The following is a 7,487-nucleotide window of genomic DNA, read 5'->3' as shown; positions in this document are numbered from 1 at the left end:
GGGTAATTACCTCACCTGGCGGGAGATAATCAGCTGATCGTGATAAACAAAGAATCAGCTGATCGTGATAAACAAAGAATCAGCTAATCGTGATAAACAAAGAATCAGCTGATCGTGATAAACAAAGAATCAGCTGATCGTGATAAACAAAGAATCAGCTGATCGTGATAAACAAAGAATCAGCTGATCGTAATAAACAAAGAATCAGCTGATCGTGATAAACAAAGAATCAGCTGATCGTGATAAACAAAGAATCAGCTGATCGTGATAAACAAAGAATCAGCTGATCATGATAAACAAAGAATCAGCCAATATGACGAACAATTTTTTACCTTCCAGATTAATAAACATCTTCTCTCTAGGAAACTGTTCAAGTATCGTAATCACTACGACTGCGATAGTTTGATAAATATATTATCCGTGTGGTAGGTTCGTAATGGATACATTACCGGCCGCTGGGAGCAACAACCTTCTAGATCAAGTCGTGACAAGATCCGGGCTCGGGGAGTAGAACTCTCAACCCAGTCCAGGTATACTCTAGGTAATTAGCGTGTGGATGGTCCAGGGCCTCATTACACCAGCTTGTAAGGCTCGAAACATGCACTTTTTTTTTTTTTTTTTTTTTTTTTTTTGAGATATATACAAGAGTTGTTACATTCTTGTACAGCCACTAGTACGCGTAGCGTTTCGGGCAAGTCCTTAATCCTATGGTCCCTGGAATACGATCCCCTGCCGCGAAGAATCGTTTTTTCATCCAAGTACACATTTTACTGTTGCGTTAAACAGAGGCTACAGTTAAGGAATTGCGCCCAGTAAATCCTCCCCGGCCAGGATACGAACCCATGACATAGCGCTCGCGGAACGCCAGGCGAGTCTTACCACTACACCACGGAGACTGTTAGACTGGGAGATGGTGAGAGGTCGAGCTTTAGCTCTTGCGTCCCTCCCGCGGAGGCAGGGTTTAACTCATTACAGTAAGCTGCAGTGAACTCACACCTACTTAGTACTCCATGAGTGAATTTTACTTTACCCTTCAAACACCCTCAATGAACAGGTGAATAACACAACATATGGACAACACATTGGATAAGTTTAGATTTAGGAAAGACTTGGGTAAATACTGGTTCGGTAACAGGGTTGTTGATTTGTGGAACCAATTACCGCGTAACGTGGTAGAGGTGGGGTCCCTCGGTTGTTTCAAGCGCGGATTGGGCATGTATATGAGTGGGATTGGGTGGTTATAGATAGGAGCTGCCTCGTATGGGCCAATAGGCCCTCTGCAGTTACCTTTATTCTTATCTTATATTTAATTCCACTGAATTGACCCCAATTAACAACTACTTCCAATCACCTGGTTTGGTCATTACCTTCCCACCATTCACAACTTTATAATGTTCTTACCAAAAAAAATCAAGAAACTGCCAGGGCAGAGCTGGCCTCTCTAACATTACCCAATACCCGGTCCGCGATCAGGCCTCCACCCCCAGGAAGCAGCTCGTGACAGCTGACTAACACCCAGGTACCTATTTTACTGCTAGGTAACAGGGGCATAGGGTGAAAGAAACTCTGCCCATTGTTTCTCGCCGGCGCCTGGGATCGAACCCGGGACCACAGGATCACAAGTCCAGCGTGCTGTCCGCTCGGCCGACCGGCTCCCTCAGTTCAGCGTCACTGAAGGAGACTCGAACCCTGCAAAACTGCGACTGTGCTCTCCCACACTTAATGCCTCGTGGTACACGCAACATACACGCAGTCTTCCTGCCACATCTCGCCCTGTTTCAGAGACAATGATGACTGAGTAGTCTGTCTTCCCTAGCAAGGTGTGGTCACCCAAGATACAGCCACAAAACGACCCAAGATGGTCACAAACTACCCAAGATGGTCACAAACTACCCAAGATGGTCACAAATGACCCAAGATGGTCACAAATGACCCAAGATGGTCACAAATGACCCAAGATGGTCACAAAGGAGCACAGGTGACCACAAACGACCCAAGATGGTCACAAACTACCCAAGATGGCCACAAATGACCCAAGATGGTCACAAATGACCCAAGATGGTCACAAATGACCCAAGATGGTCACAAATGACCCAAGATGGTCACAAAGGAGCACAGGTGACCACAAGTGAGGCTGAGACAGGTTGAGAGAGGGAAGGTGGAGAGGGAGGGAGGGGGGGGGGGGAGGGGGGTGGAGAGGGAGGTGGAGAGAGGAGCTGGGGGGGCCAGGGCTGGGGTAGGTCAACACAACTAGGTCATCACCCTCTTTGTTCACCAGGTCCTCGAGCCCCGTGCTTGATCCGGGTCAAGACAAAGGTCACCCCAACACCCCCCTACCCCCCCATGACCCCCACCCCTCCCCCCACCAGCTACCCTGACCATGGAGAAAGGGAGGGGGGACTATATCAGGAGAAAGCACCAAGCCATTATGACTATATAGCACTGGGAAGGGGTCAGGATAAGGGTTTGGGATGGGACGGGGGGGGGGGGAAGGAATGGTGTCTAACCACTTGTGGACGGTCGGGGATTGAACGCCGACCTGCATGAAGCGAGACCGTCGCTCTACCGTTCAGCCCAAGTGGTTGGTGACCATGGTGACCTGCAGGGAGCCGGTCGGCCGAGCGGACAGCACGCTGGACTTGTGATCCTGTGGTCCCGGGTTCGATCCCGGGCGCCGGCGAGAAACAATGGGCAGAGTTTCTTTCACCCTATGCCCCTGTTACCTAGCAGTAAATAGGTACCTGGGTGTTAGTCAGCTGTCACGGGCTGCTTCCTGGGGGGTGGAGGCTTGGTCGAGGACCGGGCCGCGGGGACACTAAAAAGCCCCGAAATCATCTCTAAGATAACCTCAAGATAACCTCACTACGGATTCGTAGTCCTGAGGTTCCAGGTTCGATCCCCGGTGGAGGCGCAGACAAATGGGCAAAATGTTTCTTTCATCCTGATGCCCCCTGTTACCTAGCAGTAAATAGGTACCTGGGAGTTAGACAGCTGCTACGGGCTGCTTCCTAGGGGTGGAGGCCTGGTCGAGGACCGGGCCGCGAAGACATTAAGCCCCGAAATCATCTCAAGATAACCTTTCAAGATAAGATAGCCTATACGTCTGGCTTGGCCTGAGACCCGGACTCGGGACCACTGGGTTGTGTCCCGGTGGTGATCATCTCCCCCATAAACCCTTAGTTATGTAGCTACCTTAACTTACCTCAAGGTAAGGTAAGGTACCTTGTAACCCATCCTCCTTCCCCTTCTCTCTCCCTCCATCTCCTCTTCTCCCTAACACCCACCTCCCTGTTGCTCCCTCAACCTCCCGCACCCTTCAACCGGTAGACTTCTGGGGCCAGATTCACGAAAGCACTTACGAACGTGTACATCTTTCCTCAATCTTTGTCGGCTTTGGTTACATTTATTAAACAGTTTACAAGCATGAAAACTTGCCAATCAACTGTTGTTATTGTTATAAACAGCCTCCTGGGGCTCCGGAGCTCATTAACTGTTTAATAATTGTAAACAAAGCCGCCAAAGATTGAGAAAAGATGTACACGTTCGAAAGTGCTTGCGTAAGTGCTTTCGTGAATCTGGCCCCTGACCCGTTAGCAGGCTGAGAGCTTTCCTTCCCCTTAGGTAATACTAAGCCTTACTCACTAGTTCCCCTGGAACACCACCCGCCAACCAGGTACACAATTAATGCTGGGTGAACAGGGGCGAATTTAGTTCCTAGTCAGTCGTGCCCGGGTTTGACACAGGGCGAGGGATGAGTGTGTGTTGTGTGCGATGAGTGATGAGTGTGTGTTGTGTGCGATGAGTGATGAGTGTGCAACTAACAACTACGCCAACTCCTGACTAATCTTTTTTTTTTTTTAATTTTGCCCCGAGGGGCGAGTTTATTGGGCAGTGCCACTCGTCTTGTGAGTGGACACACCGCCATAGTAACATGTACAACACTCCCCAATAGGAAGAAAACCCGCTGAGATGTTCATCCTGTCACTTGTACCCAGACACAGCTGGGACTTGCTTAACTGTCTCAAGTGGACTATGCCAGGTTGTAGCCCTCAAGAGCTTTCTAGGTACATTTCTAGTTCCTAGGTACCTACTTACTGCCCCGGCTGGGAATCAAACCCGGGTGTCACGGCTGTGAGTCGAAGACATTGTCCGGCAGGCCACGAGGCCCTCTGGTTTCCTCTCTCTGGCCAACACAATGGAGGTGAGGTAGGTAGCGTGCTCGGTCTATGACTCGTCTCTGGCCTTTAGTGAGAGGTCAGTGCAGGAGCGTGCAGGTGAGGCAGGTCACTCACTGACCCCTGATGACCCCTCCCGCCCCTGGCCCGACTCCAGCTCTGGAGCTGCCAACGCAGCAAGCTGGGAACAGCAGAGACGTGACTAAAGCAGGGAAATGGCTGCCACATGAACACCCGCGGACACACGGGGGGACACGGAGTACCTTCATCAACCACACACACAAGGAAGCTCAGTAAGCTCAGGAACCTGTACACCAGTTGATTGACAGTTGAGAGGCGGGACCAAAGAGCCAAGGCTCAACCCCCGCAAGCACAATTATGTGAGTACACAAGGAAGTTCTTCACCGCCACAGTATTCAACAAGAGGAAGGAAGAGGAAACTAGATTTATTCCTTCAAGGAGTGCCGGACCAACCAGGTTGTGGTGGGTATGTGGGCCTGCGGGCCGCTCCAAGCAACAGCCTGGTGGACCAAACTCTCACAAGTCAAGCCTGGCCTCGGGCCGGGCTTGGGGGAGTAGAAGAACTCCCAGAACCCCATCAACCAGGTATATGTGGGCCTGCGGGCCGCTCCAAGCAACAGCCTGGTGGACCAAACTCTCACAAGTCAAGCCTGGCCTCGGGCCGGGCTTGGGGGAGTAGAAGAACTCCCAGAACCCCATCAACCAGGTATATGTGGGCCTGCGGGCCGCTCCAAGCAACAGCCTGGTGGACCAAACTCTCACAAGTCAAGCCTGGCCTCGGGCCGGGCTTGGGGGAGTAGAAGAACTCCCAGAACCCCATCAACCAGGTATATGTGGGCCTGCGGGCCGCTCCAAGCAACAGCCTGGTGGACCAAACTCTCACAAGTCAAGCCTGGCCTCGGGCCGGGCTTGGGGGAGTAGAAGAACTCCCAGAACCCCATCAACCAGGTATATGTGGGCCTGCGGGCCGCTCCAAGCAACAGCCTGGTGGACCAAACTCTCACAAGTCAAGCCTGGCCTCGGGCCGGGCTTGGGGGAGTAGAAGAACTCCCAGAACCCCATCAACCAGGTATATGTGGGCCTGCGGGCCGCTCCAAGCAACAACCTGGTGGACCAAACTCTCACAAGTCAAGCCTGGCCTCGGGCCGGGCTTGGGGGAGTAGAAGAACTCCCACAACCCCATCAACCAGGTATCAACCAGGTAAATGGAATGCACTTAAAAAATGAATATGATGAAGGCAGACCACAGTCAAATTGCCAAGTGTAGATAGATATGATAGAGCCCAATAGACTCGGGAACTATAGGGGAGAGGGGTAATAACTAAGCATAAAGACTCCTAGCCTGGACCTAGCCCCTAGCAGCTAGGGGGGGGGGTCACTAAGATTGAGGGAGGGGGGTCGCCTCCCCCCCCCACCCAGGAGGGAACTACCACTGCTACATAACGGTCCCTCTCCCCCCCGTCCCCCCCCACATTCTTCTGCGACCTGCCATGAACCAGCGGGAACATAGTTAAGCTTAAACCCATTTATACCATAATTATATTCACTATTAACAAGCAATTACAGCAACACACAGCACATTAATGTATTAAAAGCAATACAAGGTAACATAAATTAGTTTCTTACAATAGCTTGAGCTACCTCATCCCTTTGTGTGTATTTGTACCTCAATAAACTAATTTCACAAATCCCTAGAATCTTCAATAGGCGCCCAACCACTTGGGCTGGACGGTAGAGCGACGGTCTCGCATCATGCAGGTCGGCGTTCAATCCCCGACCGTCCACAAGTGGTTGGGCACCATTCATAAGAACATAAGAACAAAGGTAACTGCAGAAGGCCTATTGGCCCATACGAGGCAGCTCCTATTCTATAACCACCCAATCCCACTCATATACTTGTCCAACCCGTGCTTGAAACAATCGAGGGACCCCACCTCCACAATGTTACGCGGCAATTGGTTCCACAAATCAACAACCCTGTTACTGAACCAGTATTTACCCAAGTCTTTCCTAAATCTAAACTTATCCAATTTATATCCATTGTTTCGTGTTCTGTCCTGTGTTGATACTTTTAATACCCTATTAATATCCCCCCGGTTATGTCCATTCATCCACTTGTAAACCTCTATCATGTCACCCCTAACTCTTCGCCTTTCCAGTGAATGCAACTTAAGCTTTGTTAATCTTTCTTCATATGAAAGATTTCTAATTTGGGGAATTAACTTAGTCATCCTACGCTGGACACGTTCAAGTGAATTTATATCCATTCTATAATATGGCGACCAAAACTGAACTGCATAATCTAAATGGGGCCTAACTAGAGCAAGATATAGCTTGAGAACCACACCAGGTGTCTTGTTACTAACGCTGCGATTAATAAATCCAAGTGTCCGATTTGCCTTATTACGAACATTTATGCATTGATCCTTTTGTTTTAAATTCTTACTAATCATAACTCCTAATCATAACATAATTCCTTCCCCCCGTCCCATCCCAAATCCTTATCCTGATCCCTTCCAAGTGCTATATAGTCGAAATGACTTAGCGCTTTTCATTGATAATTCCCTTCCCATCGCTACACTGCAACCCACAACAGTCTACTAAATCCCAGGTATTCATTTACTGCGAGGCTGAACAGAGATATCCTACGTAAGGAAGCATACGATAACTGTTGAGAGTTATCACATGTAAGGAAGCACCCGACTGGACCAGGAACCGAACCCTGGTCCAGTCGGGTGTGAGACGACTGACCTAACACACTGACCTACGGATTACATCAATTGAGAAACGATAAACAAGATAACAAAATTAAATAATAGACAAGATAAACAAACCAAGATGCCACGGAGGAAGAGAGAGAGAGTGAGAGACAGTGAGAGAGACAGAGACAGGAAGACACAGACAGACAGACAGACAACATACATGAAGGACTGAACACAGCTCTTTGTGCCCCAGTGATCTATTAGGCAATTTATTATTAGTTTGATAATGTAGTTTATTCACTATAAGCCTATGTTAAGCACAGGGCCGACTGGAGCCAACTGTGAGCCTGGGGCCAGATTCACGAAAGAACTTACGCAAGCACTTACGAACGTGTACATCTTTCCTCAATCTTTGACGGCTTTGGTTACATTTATTAAACAGTTTACAAGCATGAAAACTAACCATTCCTCTGTTGTTATTGTTATAAACAGCCTCCTGGTTCTTCGGAGTTCATTAACTGTTTAATAATTGTAAACAAAACCGCTAAAGATTAAGAAAAGATGTACAGGTTCGTAAGCGTTTGCTTAA

Source organism: Procambarus clarkii, chromosome 66 (assembly GCF_040958095.1).
Source record: "Procambarus clarkii isolate CNS0578487 chromosome 66, FALCON_Pclarkii_2.0, whole genome shotgun sequence".
NCBI classification, from domain to species: domain Eukaryota; kingdom Metazoa; phylum Arthropoda; class Malacostraca; order Decapoda; family Cambaridae; genus Procambarus; species Procambarus clarkii.
Note: the sequence above shows the minus strand (reverse complement) of the source record.